The sequence below is a fragment of the Oncorhynchus keta genome, chromosome 11 (assembly GCF_023373465.1).
Source record: "Oncorhynchus keta strain PuntledgeMale-10-30-2019 chromosome 11, Oket_V2, whole genome shotgun sequence".
NCBI lineage: Eukaryota > Metazoa > Chordata > Actinopteri > Salmoniformes > Salmonidae > Oncorhynchus > Oncorhynchus keta.
Window position 1 is genome coordinate 9,576,730 of NC_068431.1, and position 16,938 is coordinate 9,593,667.

General features: G+C 45.4%; 1 pseudogene; it reads left to right on the forward strand.

Moving 5' to 3' along the window:
• LOC118371115 (teneurin-2-like) overlaps nucleotides 1-16,938 on the forward strand; it is a 474,921-nt pseudogene that overhangs the window by 334,073 nt on the left and 123,910 nt on the right.

Consider the following 16,938-nt stretch of genomic DNA (forward strand, 5'->3'; position numbering starts at 1 on the left):
TTTAGTCTGTGATTTGCTCTGTAAAATCTTGTACTTTATAAGTGTACCGTTTAAAAACAAATGCTTAGGTGTTTTCTTATTTGGATCTGACATGCTCTCTTATAGCAACTTGTAACACGATATGCAAAACGTTCCATACGAAACACAACATTCAAACATGCATCACTGTCAATGGAAGACTTCATTAATCAAAACAGGCTGGGGAGTTTTTCAAACTCTGCGCCTGAACACCATTCCGGTCAATCAACGAGCCCTAATTGGTTCCTGTGTTCTCTTTCAGGTCCTCCGAACCACCATCACAGTCAGTCTCTGCGGCCGCCACTCCCTCCTCCTCACAACCACCACCAGTCGTCTGCAAGCTCCCTGAACCCCAACACCCTGGCCAGCCGTCGCGGCCCAGCCCACGCCCCCTCGGTGGCCCCCGGGGAGGGTCCCTCCACACCAGAGTCAGTCCAGCTTCAGGACAGCTGGGCGCTGAACAGCAGCGTTCCTCTGGAGACCAGGTCAGTTTACCTGTCACCCTGTCTTTCCTGGCCACCTGCCATGATGTTTGGACACCTTCCCTGTTTAGGGGGAGAGGAAAGCATTCTGTTTCCTATCAGTTTCTTGTACTGTTCAGTTAGTTGGACTTAAACCTTGGACTTAAAGCCTCTGGTCAGGTTTGTGGGAGCCCAGCCCAACATCCCATCCTGCCATTGCCCATCTTCACACGGTGCCCCACAGTCCTGCCCGCTGCTCTCCCTCTGTCACGCGGTGCCCCACAGTCCTGCCCGCTGCTCTCACTCTGTCACGCGGTGCCCCACAGTCCTGCCCTATAGTCCTGCCCGCTGCTCTCCCTCTGTCACGCGGTGCCCCACAGTCCTGCCCGCTGCTCTCCCTCTGTCACGCAGTGCCCCACAGTCCTGCCCGCTGCTCTCCCTCTGTCACGTGGTGCCCCACAGTCCTGCCCGCTGCTCTCCCTCTGTCACGTGGTGCCCCACAGTCCTGCCCCACAGTCCTGCCCGCTGCTCTCCCTCTGTCACGCGGTGCCCCACAGTCCTGCCCGCTGCTCTCCCTCTGGGTTTCTGGGACATAGAAGCTAGTGCCTTCCTCTCTCCCTCTGTTCTGTCTTTTGTCTGGTGTGTGGTTGCCGTGGTGTGTGGTTGCCGTGGTGTGTGGTTGCCGGGCTTACGCTGGGCTGTGGGTCACTCCTCGATGTTCCCAGATCACACCTCAAACACGATACGTGCACAATTCATGAGGTCGGGGCAACAGGGCTTGTCTCTGAGATGTTTTATTCATGGGGAGCACCGGCACAGTTCCTGCCTGCTATGCTATGCCTGCTACCACCGTGCGCCTCTACCTACCTGCTCCCTCCTCTCCAAAATGGAGCCTGGCGCCTCTACCTACCTGCTCCCTCCTCTCCAAAATGGAGCCTGGCACCTGAGTCATAGCCAGAATGCCTCCACAAAGCTGTAAAAAATAATAATAATAATGTTTTACACAGTATAGATATTTATAAATGTTTCTAAATTTCATCATGTTTTCTGAGTTGCACCAGAATAATGAGTTACTGCTCAGGATTGTGGACTTCAATTCCTGGTTTGGTGTACTACTGTTGCAGCATGAGTTGTGTTCTGCTGCTTTTCAGGTTTTTAGGCCATATATTTCCCCAAACGTCTCCAGTATGCTGGTTTGTTAGCTGGTTTGTTAGGATTTATGACCCTCCTTTTTTTAGAGTGGACCGACGGCACATCATTACTCTCCAATCTCCTCTTCCTACGGAGTGTTTCTCCTAGGAGTTTTTTCAGCAAAGGTGGGTGGTAGGGAGGGGGGGTTGGTTGCTCTTTGCTGAGGAGATATTTTGTTTGTAGAACGTATGTGTTATGGTCCATTCAGGTGACTTAAAAAAAAATACATTCTACTCCAAAATGCATGAAAATACAATTATGTTGACAACATCGGAAATATGGTATCCATGAGTTCATTTGACTCTGGGTAAGTAGAAAAGGGGCTTGGTTGCAAAAAAATCGTACACTATCCCTTTAAAAGTGTGTCTCGGCAGAATGCACACATGCAAAAAACACACACAAAACAGTACAACAACACTGCATCTTTCCCCACACTACGGCCTCCCCTTCCTCCTTGCCCTTCTCCCGTCCCCCACCTCCTCTCGTCCCCCACCTTCTCTCGTCCCCCACCTCCTCTCGTCCCACCACCTTCTCTCGTCCCCCACCTTCTCCCGTCCCCCACCTTCTCCCGTTTCCCACCTTCTCTCATCCCCCACCTTCTCCCGTCCCCCACCTTCTCCCGTCCCCCACCTTCTCCCGTTTCCCACCTTCTCTCGTCCCCCACCTTCTCTCGTCCCCCACCTTCTCCCGTCCCCCACCTTCACTCGTCCCCCACCTTCTCTCATCCCCCACCTTCTCTCATCCCCCACCTTCTCCCGTCCCCCACCTTCTCTCGTCCCCCACCTCCTCTCATCCCCCACCTTCTCTCCTCCCCCACCTTCTCCCGTCCCCCACCTTCTCCCGTTTCCCACCTTCTCCCGTCCCCCACCTTCTCCCGTCCCCCACCTTCTCTCGTCCCCCACCTCCTCTCGTCCCCCACCTCCTCTCGTCCCCCACCTCCTCTCGTCCCCCACCTTCTCCCGTCCCCCACCTTCTCCCGTCCCCCACCTTCTCCCGTTCCCCACCTTCTCCCGTTTCCCACCTTCTCCCGTCCCCCACCTTCTCCCGTCCCCCACCTTCTCCCGTCCCCCACCTTCTCCCGTCCCCCACCTTCTCCCGTTTCCCACCTTCTCCCGTCCCCCACCTTCTCCCGTCCCCCACCTTCTCCCGTCCCCCACCTTCTCCCGTCCCCCACCTTCTCCCGTCCCCCACCTTCTCCCGTCCCCCACCTTCTCCCGTCCCCCACCTTCTCCCGTTTCCCACCTTCTCCCGTTTCCCACCTTCTCCCGTCCCCCACCTTCTCCCGTCCCCCACCTTCTCTCGTCCCCCACCTTCTCTCGTCCCCCACCTTCTCCCGTCCCCCACCTTCTCCAGTCCCCCACCTTCTCACGTCCCCCACCTCCTCTCGTCCCCCACCTTCTCCCGTCCCCCACCTTCTCCCGTTTCCCACCTTCTCCCGTTTCCCACCTTCTCCCGTTTCCCACCTTCTCCCGTCCCCCACCTTCTCTCATCCCCCACCTTCTCCCGTCCCCCACCTTCTCTCTTCCCATCTCCCCTCTCCCCCTGCCACCTCAGTGCCTGTTCTCAGCAGGCAGATTAATATAGCTTCTGTCTGGGCATATGGGCCTGACCTCACACACTTCAGTTCATATTTCTTTGTCTTTCAGATGCCCCTCCCTGTCTAGGGCGTCTTGCAGCGATAGCACTTTTACTTAGTTTCACCCATTAATACGGCTTTCTCTTTACAGTCTCCCTCGTAGGAACAGAACAGCATTTCAGCTGGGGCCTGACCCTTTACCCGACGACCTGGGACCACCAGCCACGCTGTCCATCATACTGCCACGGAGATAATAGAACGCATACAGTACATTCACACGTCTTGTGTTCGGCTTAGAAAAGCTTCTTTCTTTTTTGTTGCAATTGGAACAAATCATCTGTATAAGCTTACCGTTATTGTACCCGACTACAGTAGAAACATAGTGTAATGTCTTCCCCTCCTACTCTAGTCTTTATACGCTATGGAACTACAGTAGAAACATAGTGTACAGTCATTCCCTCCTACTCTAGTCTTTATACACTATGGAACTACAGTAGAAACATAGTGTAATGTCTTCCCCTCCTACTCTAGTCTTTATACGCTATGGAACTACAGTAGAAACATAGTGTACAGTCATTCCCTCCTACTCTAGTCTTTATACACTATGGAACTACAGTAGAAACATAGTGTAATGTCTTCCCCTCCTACTCTAGTCTTTATACGCTATGGAACTACAGTAGAAACATAGTGTACAGTCATTCCCTCCTACTCTAGTCTTTATACGCTATGGAACTACAGTAGAAACATAGTGTACTGTCTTCCCCTCCTACTCTAGTCTTTATACACTATGGAACTACAGTAGAAACATAGTGTACAGTCATTCCCTCCTACTCTAGTCTTTATACGCTATGGAACTACAGTAGAAACATAGTGTACAGTCATTCCCTCCTACTCTAGTCTTTATACGCTATGGAACTACAGTAGAAACATAGTGTACTGTCTTCCCCTCCTACTCTAGTCTTTATACGCTATGGAACTACAGTAGAAACATAGTGTACTGTCCCTCCTACTCTAGTCTTTATACGCTATGGAACTACAGTAGAAACATAGTGTAATGTCTTCCCCTCCTACTCTAGTCTTTATACGCTATGGAACTACAGTAGAAACATAGTGTACAGTCATTCCCTCCTACTCTAGTCTTTATACGCTATGGAACTACAGTAGAAACATAGTGTACTGTCTTCCCCTCCTACTCTAGTCTTTATACACTATGGAACTACAGTAGAAACATAGTGTACTGTCTTCCCCTCCTACTCTAGTCTTTATACGCTATGGAACTACAGTAGAAACATAGTGTACTGTCTTCCCCTCCTACTCTAGTCTTTATACGCTATGGAACTACAGTAGAAACATAGTGTACAGTCGTTCCCTCCTGCTCTAGTCTTTATACGCTATGTAACTACAGTAGAAACATAGTGTACTGTCATTCCCTCCTACTCTAGTCTTTATACGCTATGGAACTACAGTAGAAACATAGTGTACTGTCCCTCCTACTCTAGTCTTTATACGCTATGGAACTACAGTAGAAACATAGTGTAATGTCTTCCCCTCCTACTCTAGTCTTTATACGCTATGGAACTACAGTAGAAACATAGTGTAATGTCTTCCCCCTCCTACTATAGTCTTTATACGCTATGGAACTACAGTAGAAACATAGTGTACTGTCATTCCCCTCCTACTCTAGTCTTTATACGCTATGGAACTACAGTAGAAACATAGTGTAATGTCTTCCCCTCCTACTCTAGTCTTTATACGCTATGGAACTACAGTAGAAACATAGTGTACTGTCTTCCCCTCCTACTCTAGTCTTTATACGCTATGGAACTACAGTAGAAACATAGTGTACTGTCTTCCCCTCCTACTCTAGTCTTTATACGCTATGGAACTACAGTAGAAACATAGTGTACAGTCTTTCCCTCCTACTCTAGTCTTTATACGCTATGGAACTACAGTAGAAACATAGTGTACTGTCTTCCCCTCCTACTCTAGTCTTTATACACTATGGAACTACAGTAGAAACATAGTGTACTGTCTTCCCCTGCTGCTCTAGTCTTTATACGCTATGTAACTACAGTAGAAACATAGTGTACTGTCTTCCCCTCCTACTCTATTCTTTATACGCTATGGAACTACAGTAGAAACATAGTGTACTGTCATTCCCCTGCTGCTCTAGTCTTTATACGCTATGGAACTACAGTAGAAACATAGTGTACTGTCTTCCCCTGCTGCTCTAGTCTTTATACGCTATGGAACTACAGTAGAAACATAGTGTACTGTCTTCCCCTGCTGCTCTAGTCTTTATACGCTATGGAACTACAGTCCAGGAATGAGCAGCAAAATTATTCCGGGTGACATCGATGTTATCCATAAAAGATCCATTTGAGGATACTTCAATTCCCATATGTGGCTCTGTAAATTATACTTAATTTACCCATTCGTTTCGAGGAATATAGGCCTATAGGATGTGGTCTATGAATAGACGGATCGTAGCAAGTTTCTTTTCCACATAACTTCTGTCTTACTCCAGGGTACAGTCTCATCACATTTCAGAAATGAAATAATAAAATCTCCATTACTGAGAGGTGAGCTGAGTCACTGCCCGCTCCGCTCTCTCCCCGTCTCCCCATGGTCTTGTTTGAGACGCCTGGACCATTCCTCTCTCTCTCTCACTCTTTCTCTCTCTCTCTCACACTCTTTTCTCTCTATCTCTATCTCCAGATTGAATGTGCTCCTCCAGCAGTCGATTTCTGCTGAGGAACCCTGAGGAGCCCAATTAAACTGGGTGTAGTGAGTAGCAACCACGTCTGCAATGGTGCTGTAGGTCTATTGGTGTTTCTCCTATATTCTCAACAAAAAGAATGCATAGCATGCACTTAGTCAATTTGCAAAGAAATTTGTTGTTAGCTTCATCTGGCATGTATGAGCCCGCTTTTCCCCTCGTGGTTCACTGTAGCTCAGTTGGTAGAGCATAGTGCTTGCTATGCCAAGATAGTGGGTTCAATTCCTAGGACCACCCATACTTAAAGTGTATGCACACATGACTGTTACTTTGGATTAAAGCATCTGTGAACTGGCATTTGCAATTGTTACTAGTGTATGTAGGCTATAAAACAACTCTCAAAGTCTGCTCACAACATAGTATAAAAGCTCAATGAGATGTTTAATATTTTATGGCTCATGCAATATGAAGAGCAAGCCACGGATTATTATGGTATTATTGTTTTATTATTATAGTATTATTATAGTATTATAGTATTATGGTATTATTGTGGTATTATTATGGTATTATTGTGGTACCCAGTCTCGCTCCAGTCTTGCTCTCTCTCTGAGACCCAGTCTCTCTCTGAGACCCAGTCTCTCTCTGACACCCAGTCTCTCTCTGAGTCCCAGTCTCTCTCTGAGTCCCAGTCTCTCTCTGAGACCCAGTCTCTCTCTGAGTCCCAGACTCTCTCTGAGACCCAGTCTCTCTCTGAGACCCAGTCTCTCTCTGAGTCCCAGTCTCTCTCTGAGACCCAGTCTCTCTCTGAGTCCCAGTCTCTCTCTGAGACCCAGTCTCTCTCTGAGACCCAGTCTCTCTCTGAGACCCAGTCTCTCTCTGAGTCCCAGTCTCTCTCTGAGTCCCAGTCTCTCTCTGAGACCCAGTCTCTCTCTGAGACCCAGTCTCTCTCTGAGACCCAGTCTCTCTCTGAGTCCCAGTCTCTCTCTGAGACCCAGTCTCTCTCTGAGACCCAGTCTCTCTCTGAGTCCCAGTCTCTCTCTGAGACCCAGTCTCTCTCTGAGACCCAGTCTCTCTCTGAGTCCCAGTCTCTCTCTGAGACCCAGTCTCTCTCTGAGACCCAGTCTCTCTCTGAGTCCCAGTCTCTCTCTGAGTCCCAGTCTCTCTCTGAGTCCCAGTCTCTCTCTGAGACCCAGTCTCTCTCTGAGACCCAGTCTCTCTCTGAGTCCCAGTCTCTCTCTGAGACCCAGTCTCTCTCTGAGACCCAGTCTCTCTGAGTCCCAGTCTCTCTCTGAGTCCCAGTCTCTCTCTGAGACCCAGTCTCTCTCTGAGACCCAGTCTCTCTCTGAGTCCCAGTCTCTCTCTGAGACCCAGTCTCTCTCTGAGACCCAGTCTCTCTCCGAGTCCCAGTCTCTCTCTGAGACCCAGTCTCTCTCTGAGTCCCAGTCTCTCTCTGAGACCCAGTCTCTCTCTGAGACCCAGTCTGTAAATCTCTTAACTGTGAGCTCAGTCTAGGAGAGACATCACCTGAGCTACCCTATATACATAATTTTTTATCTGTGTTCAAATGCCGCATTGTGGTTGGCTGTTGTTGAAGTCTTCAAAGGTTGATTGATTGATTTTATTTGACAGTTTTAAAAAAAGTACGTATCTATCAGGGTCGGGATGATACCAATATCGCAATACTCGTTAGTATCGTGGCAAGGAAACAAACAAAACAAAAAACGTAATTCACTTCTTTATGAAAACAGCCCTAATGTTGGAAACAAACATTATGTTGTCATCCAGATTCACATTCATTTATTTTCCTAAGCTATAACACACAATATTTTACATACAGCAAGTCTTTAAAAGGACCAACGTTTTTAAAGGACCAAATATTGCGATATTGTGGTATCGTCACAGCCCTAATATAGGCTACACGCAGTACATACATTAAAAACTAGTTAGGGATAACACAATAAAGTCAGTGTCTTATTTCCTTTGTGGTCCCTTATGTTGCATGGTGCAATACATTACATAGAGAAAACTATTGCCAGATCACTAAATCCCTTCTGAAGATAGTAAACGAAATAACGAACCAGCCCCACTAATAAACCAGCCCCACTAATAAACCAGCTCCACTAATAAACCAGCCCCACTAATAAACCAGCCCCACTAATAAACCAGCCCCACTAATAAACCAGCTCCACTAATAAACCAGCCCCACTAATAAACCAGCCCCACTAATAAACCAGCTCCACTAATAAACCAGCCCGACTAATAAACCAGCCCCACTAATAAACCAGCCCCACTAATAAACCAGCCCCACTAATAAACCAGCCCCACTAATAAACCAGCCCCACTAATAAACCAGCCCCACTAATAAACTAGCCCCACTAATAAACCAGCCCCACTAATAAACCAGCCCCACTAATAAACCAGCCCCACTAATAAACCAGCCCCACTAATAAACCAGCCCCACTAATAAACCAGCTCCACTAATAAACCAGCCGCAGTAATAAACCAGCCCCACTAATAAACCAGCCCCACTAATAAACCAGCCCCACTAATAAACCAGCTCCACTAATAAACCAGCCCCACTAATAAACCAGCTCCACTAATAAACCAGCCCCACTAATAAACCAGCCCCACTAATAAACCAGCTCCACTAATAAACCAGCCCCACTAATAAACCAGCCCCACTAATAAACCAGCCCCACTAATAAACCAGCCCCACTAATAAACCAGCTCCACTAATAAACCAGCCCCACTAATAAACCAGCCCCACTAATAAACCAGCCCCACTAATAAACCAGCCCCACTAATAAACCAGCCCCACTAATAAACCAGCCCCACTAATAAACCAGCCCCATTAATAAACCAGCCCCACTAATAAACCAGCCCCACTAATAAACCAGCCCCACTAATAAACCAGCCCCACTAATAAACCAGCTCCACTAATAAACCAGCCCCACTAATAAACCAGCCCCACTAATAAACCAGCCCCACTAATAAACCAGCCCCACTAATAAACCAGCTCCACTAATAAACCAGCCCCACTAATAAACCAGCTCCACTAATAAACCAGCCCCACTAATAAACCAGCCCCACTAATAAACCAGCCCCACTAATAAACCAGCTCCACTAATAAACCAGCCCCACTAATAAACCAGCTCCACTAATAAACCAGCCCCACTAATAAACCAGCTCCACTAATAAACCAGCCCCACTAATAAACCAGCCCCACTAATAAACCAGCTCCACTAATAAACCAGCCCCACTAATAAACCAGCCCCACTAATAAACCAGCCCCACTAATAAACCAGCTCCACTAATAAACCAGCCCCACTAATAAACCAGCCCCACTAATAAACCAGCTCCACTAATAAACCAGCCCCACTAATAAACCAGCTCCACTAATAAACCAGCCCCACTAATAAACCAGCCCCACTAATAAACCAGCTCCACTAATAAACCAGCCCCACTAATAAACCAGCCCCACTAATAAACCAGCCCCACTAATAAACCAGCCCCACTAATAAACCAGCCCCACTAATAAACCAGCCCCCACTAATAAACCAGCCCCACTAATAAACCAGCCCCACTAATAAACCAGCCCCACTAATAAACCAGCCCCACTAATAAACCAGCCCCACTAATAAACCAGCCCCACTAATAAACCAGCCCCACTAATAAACCAGCCCCATTAATAAACCAGCCCCATTAATAAACCAGCCCCACTAATAAACCAGCCCCACTAATAAACCAGCCCCATTAATAAACCAGCTCCACTAGGGGGTTCAACTCTTGAATATAGCCTCGTTATTGTTATTTTGTCTTAAATGTAAAAACCCTTAGATTGTTAGGAAAGGGCTCATACGTAAGCATTTCACAGTAAAGTCTACACCTGTTGTATTCGGTGCATGTGGCACATTTGATTTGATTTTGAACTCAAATCTTTTGACGTTGATTTTATTCGATTAGATTGACTGGCTCTGGCACCTTCGGTGCCGTCAGGATGGTTCAGCGTCTTAACACCTAGCTGAGTGGGTTGCAGACAGACCTGCCCCGGCTTGCATACCATCCTGGAGGTTTTGGTATTGAGAGTGACCGATTGGCAGCTAGAACCTCCAACAGTTCAGCCCTCCGTGCCTCGAATGCCAACCAGGGTTCATTACAACATTTTGCTAAATGTCTCTTGCCCTTGATCGCTTTACCACGATGTCCTGGTATGTCTGGCAGAATACTAATAAGGCTTGACTCCAGTTGAATTCCTGTTCATTATCTGTAAAATCTCCATTTACTTGTTAATTGCACTGGCTTTTCACACCCTCCCCCAGGATGAGAGAAGTGTTTCATGTAAAAGAGAGACTATTTGCCCTCGTATTTTATTCTGTCTTGGTTTGTATTGGTCGGTGGTTCTGTGTTAACTGTCTGAGTGGGTATGAACTCCTCTGTGAGTGGCATGTTGTGGACCCATTTGCAAACAGGAGCAGGAAGGAAATAAAATACTTGTACTGTAACTGCTACTTAAAGGATGATAGAGAAACATTTAGAAAAGTAAATACAAAGACAAAAAGACCAAACGTCTCATCTGAAAAGGGAATAGCGTATATACCTAGTAGGTGAGATTGGTTTCTTTGCAGCGTTTAATGCTCTCTCTCTCTCTCTGTGTTAATATGCAGCTTTTTGATATTGCGTGTTATCTAAAGCAATTCACGTTTGAAGGCCTTTTATTATGGGTTTATTTTGTCCTGTAAGCCATTTGGTTGGTATTGTCACTGCAGGTCAACTGTCGGCTATAACCTTCATATAATGTACTTAGTCACATTGAAATTGATGATTCAGAACTGAAGGTAATGTCGGGAGGTATGTGAAGGGAAGGTAATGTGAACTGAAGGTAATGTGAGAAGGTATGTGAACTGAAGGTAATGTGAACTGAAGGTAATGTGAGAAGGTATGTGAACTGAAGGTAATGTCAGGAGGCAATGTGAACTGAAGGTAATGTGAGGAGTTATGTGAACTGAAGGTAATGTGAACTGAAGGTAATGTGAGGAGGTATGTGAACTGAAGGTAATGTCAGGAGGCAATGTGAACTGAAGGTAATGTGAGAAGGTATGTGAACTGAAGGTAATGTGAACTGAAGGTAATGTGAGAAGGTATGTGAACTGAAGGTAATGTCAGGAGGCAATGTGAACTGAAGGTAATGTGAGGAGTTATGTGAACTGAAGGTAATGTGAACTGAAGGTAATGTGAGGAGGTATGTGAACTGAAGGTAATGTGAGGAGTTATGTGAACTGAAGGTAATGTGAACTGAAGGTAATGTGAGGAGGTATGTGAACTGAAGGTAATGTAATGAGTTATGTGAACTGAAGGTAATGTAATGAGTTATGTGAACTGAAGGTAATGTGAGGAGGTATGTGAACTGAAGGTAATGTGAACTGAAGGTAATGTGAGGAGGTATGTGAACTGAAGGTAATGTGAACAGGTATGTGAACTGAAGGTAATGTGAACTGAAGGTAATGTGAAGAGGTATGTGAACTGAAGGTAATGTGAACTGAAGGTAATGTGAGGAGGTATGTGAACTGAAGGTAATGTGAACAGGTATGTGAACTGAAGGTAATGTGAGCAGGTATGTGAACTGAAGGTAATGTGAACTGAAGGTAATGTGAACAGGTATGTGAACTGAATGTAATGTGAACAGGTATGTGAACTGAATGTAATGTGAGGAGGTATGTGAACTGAAGGTAATGTGAACAGGTATGTGAACTGAAGGTAATGTGAACTGAAGGTAATGTGAACTGAAGGTAATGTGAGGAGGTATGTGATCTGAAGTTAATGTGAACTGAAGGTAATGTGAACAGGTATGTGAACTGAATGTAATGTGAGGAGGTATGTGAACTGAATGTTATCTTGGGCTAAAGTGGTATTGTAAAAACTGCTGAATAGCATGTATATTTTATTTCACTTATTGACAGATTTGGACCCCACACTACCTTCCTTGTCATGTCAGGAGAGATAATATGATCTAGTGTATGTTGTGAGAACATTGTGTTGTATGATTCAGATGATAATACCCACACGTAATGAACTGTGATTTATCATCCATCTTCTGTCGTCACTCGATTTAGTACTTGTCAACGCCATTATACTGTCTCTGACTACGGCTATATAACTAGTACCCTGGTGGATAAAATATGATTGATTTATGGATTCATTTACCTGCCGCCTGCCCTGTTGCAATTAACATGCATCTTGCTGAGAGGATATTCTCTCCACTAATGCAGTGTGATGTGATGGCCGTGGGCAGCGGCCTGACTGCCTGCCTGCCTGCCTGTCACCATGGTACAAGCCATTAATCAGGCAGCTTCGGCGGGCAAGCCAGGCTAAGGGGCAGGACGCTAACCTCCGCCATGTTTTCATTAGTGCACGGACACAGCTGTTAGGAAGGGCTGCTGGGGGAGACGGGTCAGAGGTCCCATTGTCACTCCTTTCCCAGTGTAATACATTCTCAGGTTGCCGCGGTGACACTGCTTTTCACTGTCTTCATCCCCTTTATACTTAGGACTATAGGCAATGATACTCTGAGGCCTGGGCAATGATACTCTGAGGCCTGGAGAATTATACTCTGAGGCCTGGACAATGATACTCTGTGGCCTGGAGAATGATACTCTGTGGCCTGGAGAATGATACTCTGAGGCCTGGAGAATGATACTCTGTGGCCTGGAGAATGATACTCTGTGGCCTGGAGAATGATACTCTGTGGCCTGGAGAATGATACTCTGTGGCCTGGAGAATGATACTCTGAGGCCTGGAGAATGATACTCTGAGGCCTGGAGAATGATACTCTGAGGCCTGGAGAATGATACTCTGAGGCCTGGAGAATGATACTCTGGGGCCTGGAGAATGATACTCTGAGGCCTGGAGAATGATACTCTGAGGCCTGGGCAATGATACTCTGAGGCCTGGAGAATGATACTCTGAGGCCTGGAGAATGATACTCTGAGGCCTGGGCAATGATACTCTGAGGCCTGGGCAATGATACTCCGAGGCCTGGGCAATGATACTCTGGGGCCTGGAGAATGATACTCTGGGGCCTGGAGAATGATACTCTGGGGCCTGGAGAATGATACTCTGAGGCCTGGAGAATGATACTCTGAGGCCTGGGCAATGATACTCTGAGGCCTGGAGAATGATACTCTGAGGCCTGGGCAATGATACTCTGAGGCCTGGAGAATGATACTCTGGGGCCTGGAGAATGATACTCTGAGGCCTGGAGAATGATACTCTGAGGCCTGGAGAATGATACTCTGGGGCCTGGAGAATGATACTCTGGGGCCTGGAGAATGATACTCTGTGGCCTGGAGAATGATACTCTGAGGCCCGGAGAATGATACTCTGTGGCAGTAATGGCCAACTGGAAAGTCAGCATGTGTGCATCGTAGTAGGCTGAAATCATATTTAACACAGCCAAAATGGGGATCAACCCATCAAATACATCAAACATATCCTTTGATGTTATCCATTTTAATCACCCCTCAGTTTCTCTGTTAATATGAGACATATATACACAGTATATTTAATATATTATGTTCAGAACAAACCATCACTGAAGGTGTTTATTTCACTTTACACAGGTGGGAGATTATTGGAGTGAATTGAAGGTTGATTATTAGGTCACATTTCAGAGACCTTGGGATTAGTGGGCTGTGTGTTGATCTCAGCATCGAGCCATCATTTGATATTGACTGGTGGGGGAGACAGGCTCGTCAGCCCACTTTATCAGCACTATTCCAGGTGAGGAATGCCGATATACAATCATCATGGCTATGAAAAACAGGCTGTTGCCTTGAGCAGGTTTCACAGTTGACCTTGACTGCCTGTAAAGCCCAATGTTAGACTGATCCCAAATGTAAAGATGAACAGAGACACGTTGAGGTAGGGCCTTGAGTTATGAGATGTACACATGCCTCCTACAGTTTGTTTTTGCTACTAACCAGTTTTTTTCCCCCCTCACACAGCCTCACATTTTCTCTCACTCTGTCATTCTATTCCTTTCTCACCCCATTAAATTATTTCTGAGCTGACGCTGTCATTTGAACCAAACCGGTGAATTAAGAATTGAGTGAGGCTTGACACCTACTTCAAAGGAGCGCTCTTTTCCTTTAAAACCTAGAGTCAATTTAACAAACATCTTTTACATATTTCCTACTTATTTTCTACTAGTTTTTCCCCAGACCTTTCCCATCCTTGGCGTTCTCAAGTAGTCGGTGGTTGGTTGAAAGACGAGCTGTGGAGAGCCGTTTAGCGTTACTGTCGGTGTACTCCTGCTAGGATTGATCAGACCCCATGAAGACCTTACCTCAGGAGATGAAACTCTTTAATTGGTAGATATCCACCATTGATCTACACACTGCTTCTCAAACTGAGGAGAGGAGAAGAAACTGTCATCTTTTTTGTGTGGAAGTGAATAAATCAAATCAAATTGTATTTGTCACATGCGCCGAATACAACAGGTGTATTAGACCTTACAGTGAAATGCTTACTTTACAAGCCCTTAACCAACAATGCAGTTTAAGAAAATAGAGTTAAGAAGATATTTACTAAATAAACAAAACAAAAAAAGTAACACAATAAAAGAACAATAACGAGGCTACGTACAGGGAGTAGCGGTACCGAGTCACTATTACAGAATAGAAGGAGGAAGATGGAGTATGGGATGTGTGGTGATTTGATGTGCTGTGGGGGGAGGGGCTGTCGAAGTGGAAAGGGAGAGATCAGTAAGAGTTATAGCTTCCCTCAGTTGTTGGAGGTGAGACGGGGGGGGTCGTTTTGGGCTTTCCTCCCCATCCGGCCTGGAGATGTGGAAGGAGATCTGAGAGGAGAGTGCTTCTGGGTTTAATGTGGGGAAGCAGCTTGTGAGAGCTTCTGACCGGCATCAAAGCACCACGGTCAACTGTCTTCCACTTTCATCCCCATCCCATCTGCCTCCTCGTGGACCTCCCCTGGCCTGCCGCCCACCTGGCGCAGGGCACTGGCTTGGCACTGTTGTCTGCCCATAGCCAGGCCGGGCACCGGACACAGCCCACAGAGTCAGACTGCCTCTCTGACTGTAAAGAGGGCAAGGAGGTGCCGAGGGAGAGATACTGGTAAAACAGACTGACTCAACTACAGTATTTTACTGAAGCTTCGTAATGGTATATTTTACAGTACGTTATTTTAGGTAGAAAAGAGACTGATGACAACGAAGAAGCAGTTCATTCTTATTCTCTCTAAGCACTAATACGACGATAATGACCATCATCAGATGCCGGGTAGGAGTCTGGAAGGAGATGTGAAACGATCTTTATATTCCGTATGCTTTTATCTTTATAATTCGTTGTCTCAAGACCAATTTGAAGTGTGAATAAGTTTTAAGAATAAGAAAAATCAATGCACGTAATTGACCGGTGAATAATTGCTGCTGGAATGTAGAGGAGCACTTCATTGCTCCAGATGTCTCATTATGTTCAGAAAGCCACTGTTCACTCCAACGCAATTTACACATTCTATTGGTAATAGAGACCACGTAGCAGCTGATTCTAACTCTCTGTGTCCTCTCTTTCTCTCCATCGCTGTAGGCATTTCCTGTTCAAAACACCGTCCGGGACCACTCCCCTGTTCAGCAGCTCGTCTCCAGGGTATCCGCTGACATCTGGGACCGTCTACTCCCCCCCGCCGCGGCTGCTACCCAGAAACACCTTCTCTAGGAGCTCCTTCAAGCTGAAGAAACCCTCCAAGTACTGCAGCTGGAAATGTGCTGCCGTGTCGGCCATCGCTGCTGCCGTCCTGCTGGTCGTGCTGCTCTCCTACTTCATAGGTAGGCTACAATACAGTACAATACAGTACAATACAGTACAATACAGTACAATACAGAACAATACAGTACAATACAGAACAATACAGAACAATACAGTACAATACAGTACAATACAGAACAATACAATACAATACAATACAATACAGTACAATACAGAACAGTACAATACAATACAGTACAGTACAATACAGTACAATACAGTACAATACAGAACAATACAGTACAATACAGTACAATACAGTACAATACAGCACAATACAATACAATACAATACAATACAGTACAATACAGAACAGTACAATACAATACAGTACAGTACAATACAGTACAATACAGTACAATACAGAACAATACAGTACAATACAGTACAATACAGTACAATACAGAACAATACAGAACAATACAGAACAGTACAGAACAATACAGTACAATACAGTACAATACAGTACAATACAGAACAATACAGAACAGTACAGTACAATACAGAACAATACAGAACAGTACAGTACAATACAGAACAATACAGAACAATACAATACAGAACAGTACAGTACAATACAGAACAGTACAATACAATACAGTACAGTACAATACAGTACAATACAGTACAATACAGAACAATACAGTACAATACAGTACAATACAGTACAATACAGAACAATACAGAACAGTACAGAACAATACAGTACAATACAGTACAATACAGAACAATACAGAACAATACAGAACAGTACAGTACAGCACAATACAGTACAATACAGCACAATACAATACAATACAATACAATACAGTACAATACAGCACAATACAATACAATACAGTACAATACAGTACAATACAATATAATACAGTACAATACAGTACAATACAGAACAATACAGAACAATACAGTACAATACAGAACAATACAGAACAGTACAGTACAGCACAATACAGTACAATACAGCACAATACAATACAATACAATACAATACAGTACAATACAGCACAATACAATACAATACAGTACAATACAGTACAATACAATATAATACAGTACAATACAGTACAATACAGAACAATACAGAACAATACAGAACAGTACAGTACAGCACAATACAGTACAATACAGCACAATACAATACAATACAATACA